Below are 11,484 nucleotides of genomic sequence, written 5' to 3'. Positions count from 1 at the left end.
GTCGTCCAATAGGTCTGTCTCTTCCTCAGCTCTTCTAGCTGCCTGCCTAAATCGTTGGCGGCGTCTCTTCTGAGATTTGGATAAAGGCGGAGGTTCATAGGGAAACTTTGGATGTTCAACCCTATGCCACTCATCTGGAGGAGTGACTAGAGGTCTCACAACCCTTGGCTTGCCCTTGGAAGGAACAGAAATCCTCGAATTGCCCAGCTCTTCTTCAACTTCAACCAACCCTGGCTGAATTCGGTTGAACACAAATTCACGTACAATCTTTCTTCCTTTAGACCTGTGTGACTCCTCAAACCTTGGTTCAGTCCTTCCCACGATAATGCTCTTCAGGGCTGGTTTGCTAGGCCTGCTAGGACTGGGATGATGACTACACTCCATGCATATCATGGAACAGGTTGGCCTTTCTGGTTTCTTCACCCCCTATAGGTATGGACCACCATGAATTCTGCTTTTCAAACCTCCTGACCCATTCAGTCCTGAGATCCCCCTCATCATAATTAGGATCCTAGTACCTGCCTAGGTTGGACTTGTAAGCTTGTAATACCCTTGACCTTAGTGGTGCTTGGAATATGACCCAGTGTTGTGCCTTGATTAATTACGTAAGCCAATGACTTAAATATATCCGTACTTAAGGGAGGAGCATATGATAACCCATGAGCACATGCACACCCGATAATATTCCTTAGAGCCTGATAAAATAAGAAGAGGGTTATACGTGTTATTCATTCCACTTCGTTCTTATCTCCACCGTTTGAGAGAGAGAGAGAGAGAGAGAGAGAGAGAGAGAGAGAGAGAGAGAGAGAGAGAGAGAGTTCGGCAAGAGCAAGAAGTAGAAGAAGAAGATGAGAAGGAGAGGGAAATCAGAAGGAGCTTGTGAGTGGATTAATTGAAGATTCAATAGGTAAATCCCATGTTTTAGTTGATGAATTTCATGTTCTAGGTAGTTCAATTCCCTACGTTGGTTAATAGTTCCAGGTTCTTCAAGTAATTGGGGGTGGTGGATCTCATGAATTAGGTTTTGGGTTGAGTTCCTAGAGAACTTAAGAAATCTGATGTTAAATCCTTTAAATTTGGTGGTTTAGACTTGCTTGGAACATGATTTGCTTGGGTTAGGAGTAGCTTTTGATAATTACAAGTTTGGGTGTGTTTTAATGAAACTTTTGTATGACTTCGATATGAGTTTTGAAGAGTCAGGTTCGGATTTTAGAAAAAATCACAGAACAATACAGATTACAATCCCAACTTTGGATAAGCATATCTTTGTCGTCCGGACTCCGATTAGGGCAAATTTTATATTGAGATTGATGCCCCGAAAGTCTACTTTCCAATGGAGGTGGTCCCAGCATCTAGGTCCAATCCTATCAAATAATATAGCAAAAATACCACAGGCTGGTTCTAGGACACGTACCAATTTTGGGGTTATGTTAGGTTCTGACTTTCAACTAGGCGAGACCTTTAGTTAAGTTATTGGGGGTGTTCTAATGAGAGTATTTAGAAATTTAAATGTGTTTCATTGAATCTTAATTATAATTGTCTTGTATGTTTATGTAGAGGACTTGTGTGAAAGCTCGGATCGAGGTGAGTGATTTAATACCTAAATTACATGGTTTTGAACTTGTTTTCCTTAACAAGTTTATTTGAACAAGTTTTATAAATTGTGTACTCCATGGAATAACAATGGAAGGTAGATCCATTTGTGAAATATTTGTGAATCTATTTAATGGCATTCCCAACGTCCGGTCTTACTAAGGGACGACTTAATGGCTAGCAAGGGTGTTTGAGGTTGGTGTGTGTTTTGGGATAATGCGTAGACGTCTAACTTATCCACTACCGGGGACGCCTGGTAGCTTTTGAATTTTGAATAGCGGAATGTGCATTATATTTGGCTTATGGATTTGAGTTCTTTGTTTTGAAATACTATCAAATTATTTTGCATTGTCCATGGAGAGCATGTAAATTATGTATTGGTCACTCATACGAGTGTTAGCTTGTGTGTTTTTTTTTTCCACCTTTCAGGAATTAAAGATTTAGATGGCATGGCACTTGTGTTGTGGAGTCGGATCATATGATTATTTCATGGATAGGAGTTGTATTCTGATTACTTTAAAATTATGTAATCATTGTAAGTAGTTTGCTAAACCTTTTAATTAAGCATAGCTCTGAGGTGTATTCAAGGATTTTAGTCCTTTGTAAATGTAGGTTGTCGTTATATATTGGACTGCACAGGACATGCTTCCATTGATTACGCACTTTTGTCCCTATAAATTATATGATTATAAGTTGTCGTGTCTTTGATATGGCCTTGGTGATGGTTTCACCAGCGCTTTGTTATGGCTAAGACCTACAAGGATGGGTCAGGGTCGTGACAAAGTTTTTTGGTATCAGAGCATGGTCCAACCGAAAGTGTGGAGGTTCACATCACTAGGGACACAATCTTTGAGATTCATAGGACTTACTAGAGATTGGAACGTAAACGTAGTTTTGATCTGTAGGTACTCAAGGATAGTTAACCATAGGGAAGGTTTCATGGTTAATCAAGGGGATAGTTTACTTTGACTAGAGCATTATTTATGACTACACTTAGACGTACCCTCAGAGCTATAGGATGAATTTGAGAAACTAGAAAATGATATGTTTGGAGAATACATGTTAGTAGGAATTTACTATTGGGGAATGTTCCTTGAGTAAATGGTTGTACTAGAGGTGCAAAGGTGTTGACTTAAATACATAGTTGTATATGCGATACTCTCTCTCCTAGAGTTGGTAGTGCGAAAAAAAAAAGAGGAAAAAAAATGCTATTCGTACCATTGATTGATATATGTGAAATGAGGTTGGTATCTTAGTTCCAAGAATCGTACATGGGATTAACTTAAGTCAAGTAAGCATGCCTTACTAAAGTAATTATTTGATAGGTAGGAATTACTTTTCCTTGTATATGCTTTTGCTTCTATTTAGTTTCTACAGATTACTTAACCCCCTAAATTATTTGTCTACTATGTGTGTTGTACCATGGGAACATTTGGTATGAAAATAGGAGAGCAAAGTGTGATGATTGACTTCATTGTGTAATCCTAACTATGCATCTAGCATGTGCGTGCTAAGTAATGTGTTAATTGTTAAGGTGAATGTACATGGCATGTGTGAAACACATACTTAAGACCTTGGGAATCTATTCCGGGATATTCAATATGAAGTGCGACTGGCCACCGCGACTTCATGATCGAACATCTAGAATAGAAACTCTTAATCAGGATAAAATGAAGATTTGCATCTCACTAAGGAATTGGATATGGATAGTTCATGTATCATCGTAGTTCAAGATTTGCACATGGTTGTTGATCTTATGTCTTGAATATGGAACCATTCTGATGTAAAGATTTTGTTGTAAAATTAAGAAAATAAACATACTACTATGGACCTTGTTGCTATATAGGGTACGAAATGCAATCCGGTCAATGAATCTCTCTAAACTCGATTCCTTGCAATGAAGAGAACAGTTTAACTATAATGATTGTCCCTGTAAAAAAATTAGCTTATTAAACTGTTTGAGAAGAATTATGAAAAGTATGCATGTCTTATTATTGTTGCTTGATGTATCTCTTGTAAGTACTATTTTTAAGCTCCATAGAAGAACTGGTGGGTTTGTAAGCGAATAGGTAGGAAGAGTTGATGTTAATGGCTTTTAAAGATTCGACTTATTAGTTATTATTATGATACGTTGTGGAATGGCAATTGAACTGGTTATCTTGATATACGATGTTCTGAATATTCCACTAGAACAAGTGTTTGAAGTTTGAGAAACAATTGGTGTCAACTGGACTTCTCTATGGTTGTGTGATCGGAATTGGTAGCTAGGATAGTAAGTTATAAAAAAATTAGTGTCTCCGGAAGTATCTGAACCATACAAGATTAGTTTTGCATATAGAGACACAAAAGGTTGGACAATGAATTTTAATAGGCTAAGTCCTAGTTTGCTACCATGGTTGCAATTAGATGGTTTACTAGGAATTAAATGTAGCGCGGGAGCAAAAGAATATTAACTTGAGACTTTGCAGGGCTGGTAGGATAGTGTGGAGGATTGGCTGAAGATTTTGTATTGTCACAATATGATTTACGAAATGATATAGAATATAGGTGACCATATAAACGGGAAAGAGAACATACTAGATTTAAATGCTGACATACTTTGAGACGCCATTGTTTGTGGTTTCTGTTAGTCTTGACCATATAGGGATGAACTGTTTTATCTACAGCTTAAGGTTAATTGCAAATTTATGTGACGACAGTAATACAAAATATCACTTGTGGATACTGTACTGAGACAAGTTATATGAGTGCCAATATATCAAATTGAAAATCCTTAGCAAGTTTAAGATGTTTCTTACTTTTAAATAATCTTGATTCATGATTAAAAGTGAACTTTTTATCATCTATTGTTTAAGAAAAGTCACTCTAGTAACATTGCCTATTTGATTTACATGTACGAAGCAATCAAGTAAGATATCTTCGCTAATCATTTTTAGAGAAATGTGGTCTCGTATTAAGGAAAGAATCCAAATAGAATTTTATTATAAGCTCAGATTGCATCTTTCATTATAAATTTAATTTGGTTGTGATGAAGGTTGTTAAGCTTGTCCATTCAAAGCAAAGAATATCATAACTGGAATCGCTTCATTGCATGACTTGTGTTATGTTTTGCATAATATTGGGGGAAGTTTGACTAATTCTTTAAAGCTTTAATCTCCCTTGTTTTGGATTGTGATGTGATTCTATATCTGTTTAAAATTTCTGGAGAAATTGCATAAAGCTAAGGATACTGGATTACGAGTTAACATAACCTTTTAATTCGTAAACTGATGGGTAACCCGGTTGAATAGCTTATAATTTGGAGAACGTACTTTGAGTTCTATTAGGGACTTCTAAGCGAGCTAGAAGCCTTTTAATTTTTGTGTCGAGTTTCCGTGCCTTATAATTTTTAAGCTAGTATCAAAATGGTATACCTTGGGGTGCATGGTAAAAAAAAAAATCTCCCTTAAACTGTTAGTTTTGATAAATCTATGCATATAGAACCAATATACATGTAAGAGATTGAAGGAGGATTCCAGGATGATTGTATGGTGATTTCATAGCTAATTCATCCTAAATTCTCAAAATTTGTAATTGGTATGGATAATTTGAGTTTGATCATGGAAACCTTAAATTGATACATGTTAGCCGATGAATGGATGGACTATAAGCATGAGTTTGTGGACTTTTGAGGTGAGATATTGATTTTTATTATTATGGAAACTCAAAAAAAAAAAATCTGGGTGGTCAGTAGAGCTTCGCTTTTCATCAAAAATCATAATGGTTATGCAAGTTTATTGATTATGAGTTTTTCTAGGTTTTAAAGATTGTTAAGTTCGTAATGTTTTGGTGTGAGAATCATTGAAAAATATTGACTATGCGATTCCTAATGAATTTTCGAGCACAGACTGTTCTGCTAAAAAAATTGTATTCCCTGCACAGAATCTCTGAGTATGTGTGTGAATTTGACTTAGTTTCCTTATCTATAGAAACCCAGGAAAAAAAAAACTTTATAGGTTCTTAAGAGTTCTACCAAATCTCCAGTCATTGTGAGGCATATTCTAACTATGGTGGATTTTACAAGTGAGTGTGGCACTGTTCGAAATAGTGTGCGCGCATCAGGTGCCTTGAGCTTGTAGAGTAGGTTGAGCAGTATATTGACACCGTATTGCTTTAATTTTTGGAGCAATTTTCGTACTATATGTTTATTCTGATCTTGCAAATTTGTGAAACTTAACCTTTTGTGAAATATTGTTTAAAAAAAAATAACCTGAAGTCTTATTTTGGAAGGGACATGGATTCCATACATTCATGAACTGTTTTGCGCACGTAAACTTGGTTTGTTGTTCGTAAAGGTGATTTAGTGATACCAACTGTGTATTGGGTGTTAATGAGGTACCAAGATCGTTTGAGATACATAGGCTGTGTAAAGCGTGACGGTGAATCTTTTGTATTGAAAGTTAGGGGTGTTAGTTGTTGATTACCTTTGCCACTAGAATTGCTTAATGTGCATGACACTTGAAAACTATTACATTGCTATCCTAGGAATCTTTCTATTGGACATATGAAGAACATGAGCTTTCTTGAGTGGCTTGCTGAAATCATTGTTCGAAGGAAAGAATTTTTTTTTTTTTTTTCCGTTAGACCGTTAATAAAGTTATGGTGGACCAAACTCCCTTAAGTAGAGAAAATATACAGCACGAATATCCGTACCTTTAGTAAACCTAAGGTAAGTTAAGTTTGGAGGAGCAAACTCTCATAAGTAGGGGAGGGTGTAATACCCTTGACCTTAGTGGTGCTTGGAATATGACCCAGTGTTGTGCCTTGATTAATTACGTGAGCCAATGACTTAAATCTATCCGTACTTAAGGGAGGAGCATATGATAACCCATGAGCACATGCACACCCGAAAATATTCCTTAGAGCCTGATAAAACAAGAAGAGGGTTATACGTGTTATTCATTCCACTTCGTTCCTATCTCCACCGGTTGAGAGAGAGAGAGAGAGAGTTCGGCAAGAGCAGGAAGTAGAAGAAGAAGAGGAGAAGGAGAGGGAAATCAGAAGGAGCTTGTGAGTGGATTAATTGAAGATTCAATAGGTAAATCCCATGTTTTAGTTGATGAATTTCATGTTTTAGGTAGTTCAATTCCATACGTTGGTTAATAGTTCCAGGTTCTTCAAGTAATTGGGGGCGGTGGATCTCATGAATTAGGTTTTGGGTTGAGTTCCTAAAGAACTTAAGAAATCTGATGTTAAATCCTTTGAATTTGGTGGTTTAGACTTGCTTGGAACATGATTTGCTTGGGTTAGGAGTAGCTCTTGATAACTACAAGTTTGGGTGTGTTTTAATGAAGCTTTTGTATGACTTCGATATGAGTTTTGAAGAGTTAGGTTCGGATTTTAGGAAAAATCACAGAACAATACAGATTACAATCCCAACTTCGGATAAGCATATCTTTGTCGCTCGGACTCCGATTAGAGTAAATTTTATATTGAGATTGATGCCCTGAAAGTCTACTTTCCAATGGAGGTGGTCTCAGCATCTAATTCCAATGCTATTAAATAATATAGCAAAGTATCACAGGCTGGTTCTAGAACACGTACCAATTTTGGGGTTATGTTAGGTTCTGACTTTCAACTAGGTGAGACCTTTAGTTAAGTTACTGGGGATGGTCTAATGAGAGAATTTAGAAATTTAAATATATTTCATTGAATCTTAATTATAATTGTCTTGTATGTTTATGTAGGGGACTTGTGTGAAAGCTTGGATCGAGGTGAGTGATTTAATACCTAAATTACATGGTTTTGAACTTATTTTCCTTAACAAGTTTATTTGAACAAGTTTTATAAATTGTGTACTCCATAGAATAACAATGGAAGGTGGATCCATTTGTGAAATATTTGTGAATCTATTTAATGGCATTCCCAATGTCCGGTCTTGCTAGGGGACGGCTTAATGGCTAGCAATGGTGTTTGAGGTTGGTGTGTATTTTGGGATAATGCGTAGATGTCTGGCTTATCCACTACCGGGGACGCCTAGTAGCTTTTGAATTTTGAATAGCGGAATGTGCATTATATTTGGCTTATAGATTTGAGTTCTTTGTTTTGAAATACTATCAAATTATTTTGCATTGTCCATGGAGAGCATGTAAATTATGTATTGGTCACTCATACGAGTGTTAGCTTGTGTGTTTTTTTTTTCCACCTTTCAGGAATTAAAGATTTAGATGGCATGGCACTTGTGTTGTGGAGTCGGATCATATGATTATTTCATGGATAGGAGTTGTATTCTGATTACTTTAAAATTATGTAATCATTGTAAGTAGTTTGCTAAACCTTTTAATTAAGCATAGCTCTGAGGTGTATTCAAGGATTTTAGTCCTTTGTAAATGTAGGTTGTCGTTATATATTGGACTGCACAGGACATGCTTCCATTGATTACGCACTTTTGTCCCTATAAATTATATGATTATAAGTTGTCATATCTTTGATATGGCCTTGGTGATGGTTTCACCGGCGCTTTGTTATAGCTAAGACCTACAGGGATGGGTCAAGGTCGTGACAAAGCTGTTCTGGAAAGGGCTCCCAAACTTATCTTCTGCCTAGGAACATTCCTAGGCATGCATCTTATGTCAACAGAGACCATATTTGTACCCAGCCTTGAGGGGAAAGGATTGCCGTCGACCCTCATGAACTGCTTGTCCTTCTCAGGAAATTTGAACTCCCCCCAGTCAATTTTGTCCTGGATATCATTTCTAAATACTATGCAGTTATTAGTTGTATGACTCCAAGAGTTGTGGTACTTACAATACTCTTTGCCCTTCAGTTCTTCCAGAGTTGGAATCTTGTGGCCAAAGGGCAGTTTGAGCAGCTTGTCGGCTAGAAGTTGATCAAAAATGGCTTCAGCCCTACCAACGTCAAAAGTATAAGCCCTGGTTGGCCTATTAAAAGTGTTTTGGACTGGTTGCTTTGTGGGCTCCATTTTGACAAAGGCCTTGCAAACATATGGCTTTTTGTTGATGATTTCAGCCACTGCACGTCTGGATCTGCCTTTGTTTCCACTGCAGCAACCTTGTAATTAGGGTCACGGTAATACGTTCTTTTGGATGCTGTCTTCCTGTTCTGCTCCTCTGCCAAAAACTTTTCATAATGAGAAGCCTTAGAGGATAATTTAAACAAGTCTTTGAATTCTGTCCCATAGAACTTCTTCTTCATTTCAAAGCCCAAGCCATTTAATGCTATACACACGTATTCGGCCTTTAGAAGGACTATCTTGTACTTGAATTGAGCCGTCTTGAAACGTAAGAGGAAGGACTCCACGGATTCTAAATGGGTTTGACGATAGCATGACAGGTCTGCCAACGTCACTTCTGGTTCTACCCTATAGAACTACTGGTGGAACATCTCCTCCAACTGCGCCCAGGTCTGCACTGAGTTAGGTTACAAGTTGATGTACCAAGTGAAGGTTGTCCCAGTAAAAGAATTGGGAAAGAGCCTCAACTTTAGAGCATCAATGATGCCAGCCTCTCCACATTGAACTTGAAACCTGACAATGTGCTCCACTGTTGACTGCGCACTTTCACCATTGAAGGTCTGAAATTCTGAAACTCTATAGCCCTTTGAGAAAGGTGTATTGTCCACCTCCTCGGTATGAGGCTTCCTATACATTGGCCTTCCCAAAGGTCTGAAACCAGGCCCTAACTGCTCCTGGAGCAAGTTCAGGACTTGATCCCTTCCCATAGCTAGGTCTGGTACAGGAGGCGGCTGCGAGTGTGTCTCTTGTGCTTGTTAGTTCTGGGCTGGACTTGCCCCTCGAGTATTAGAGCTTTGAGGAGTATGGGTAACTCCTTTGTCCTTTCTAGAGCCCTGGCCTCCTTGCAAAGGCCTTTTGTCCGTCTTGTCAGGTTTGTTCAGATCTTTAACCAAAACAAACCTTTGATCGTTATTTACTGGAGGCGACTAGGCTCCTCCAATCACGACTCCCTTCTCCTTTTGCCCCCCGAGTGCAGGGCTACTAGATGAGGTAGCATGGTAAAATATTTGAGGAGGGGGAGGTACCCCTAATAAGCCAGCTTGGTCTTGACCGTTGCCATAAACACCAACCTGTGGAAAGCCCTACTGCTGAGGAGCGAGCAATAGCCTCTCTGTAAGCGTAGCAACCATTTTGTTGACTGCTACGGTCAGAGGTTCCAAGGACTAAGAGAACGATTGTAAGATTGAAAGTGTCACATCGCGGAAGATCTCATGTCCTGCCAAAAATATATAATTTTTGACGCTGTCAGTAGCGTCGCTAAGATCTTGAGCGCTGATCTGAGGACTAGCTTCCTCGAATAATGGCACGTCAATTGCCACTCCCTTAGGACTCTGTGGTAGATCCAGGATGGGTGGATCTGATTGTTGCTGCTGCTGTTGCTTTCTTGCCATAATAAAACCCTTAGACGATTAAGGTCCCACCGGGCGTGCCAAAAATTGTTTCAGCTCCGAAATGGCTCAAGGACTGAGCGGGCATGCCAAGACTTGTCGCATCCAACGTAAAGGATTGAGTGCCCCTTTTCTGACTTCGAATCTGTAAGAGCGATCGTGCTGCAAACCTAAGGGCTAGATTGCAGTGTTGGTTCGTGGTTTTGCCTTTACGAGCGAGGACTTAATAATTTCCTAACCGTGTAGGAAAAGAAGTAACAATTTAGAATAATTTTATTATGTCGTAATAATAAAGTTGGGGATACAAGAAAGACGGAATAACTTTACTATATCGTAATAAAAAAGTTGAGGGTACAAGAGAGATAGAAATGAGATAATTGCTTCGCTGAGAAGATTTTGGTTTAAGCGTTGAGCTTGATTGGTGTGTGGACCCTTTTTTCATCTTGTGAACTAGTATTTATAGGCAAATGCTGCACTAGTCCAGATCTGAGCTAAATTTCCCGCCTTCACCACGAGTTGACATGTGTCCCGAGTTGGCTCTAGATGCTACCAAGTGTCCACAATAACTACCCACTAACATATTTTATGGGATCATGGGTGGTTATTGGAGGTAAATGATATTTACCCATGTGCTAATTCTTGATCATGGGCAGTTAGGAAGATAATGGGCCTCCTCCATTTCCTAATTTCATGGGCTGTTGACAAATAGTGGGCCAGCTCATTCCTTTTTCCGTGGTCACTTGGGTAATGGGCCATTTAATTAAATTAAATGGCCTGCTAACATATTTAGCCCACACTAACATTTAACAAACTTAAAGAAGTCATGGGCCAACTGAATTCTTACCGCAAATAGGGCCAAAACTCTCAAACTCAAGCCCAAAATCAAACTGAAATCAATTGGGCCCAATTATCCCAATTATTCCTGCCTTGGGCCGTTAACTTTGGTTTAAATAAATATATTTCTTGGCCCAATTTAATTGAACTTCAATTAAATGGCCTCCCAGCGCCCGTCTAGAACTGGGTGCTAAAAACGGATGTAAACAATATGTTTGGTCGTTTGAGTGAAAGGTCAATTTAAATTCCACAATGAGGTCGAATGCGATAAAAAGTTTGTTGTCTTTCTTTGAAATAACGCAAAATTGTAAATTTCAATCAGAATAACGTGAACGAGGAAGGTGGATTTTTGGAGTCACTGAGGAAACATTTCAAACTTTTTTATTCCAATCTAACACTTTGTTTAACACAAATTCATTTAAGCACGGTAGAAAGCGGAGTGCAAATCATTATTACTGTACTACTTGGGCTATATTTTGCTCTTTGGAATGAACCTTCGCATTACAATTCATTTGGTCATGGCGCGCATCATGCCACCACCGTTCTCACCACAAATGGCTACTGCAGCCACTGGCCCACATATCTCGTGTCACTACCACAAATCTGTTTACGCTACCAACTCCCGTGACACAACTACCGTCCCGCAACATTCTCCAC

At 38.5% G+C, this 11,484-nt stretch overlaps 1 long non-coding RNA gene across 1 annotated transcript; it reads left to right on the top strand.

The window, feature by feature from the left end:
• Positions 1 to 6,351: 6,351 nt before the first annotated feature.
• Positions 6,352 to 8,013, top strand: LOC131307730 (uncharacterized). The gene is made up of 3 exons (XR_009194207.1): positions 6,352 to 6,670; positions 7,320 to 7,346; positions 7,785 to 8,013. It is a non-coding gene; the product is annotated as an uncharacterized LOC131307730 (long non-coding RNA).
• Positions 8,014 to 11,484: the final 3,471 nt, after the last annotated feature.

This window comes from Rhododendron vialii, chromosome 11a, assembly GCF_030253575.1.
Source record: "Rhododendron vialii isolate Sample 1 chromosome 11a, ASM3025357v1".
In the NCBI taxonomy this organism is placed as follows: Eukaryota; Viridiplantae; Streptophyta; class Magnoliopsida; order Ericales; family Ericaceae; genus Rhododendron; species Rhododendron vialii.
The sequence above is the reverse complement of the archived record's forward strand: the minus strand, read 5'-3'. Positions and strand labels throughout refer to the sequence as shown.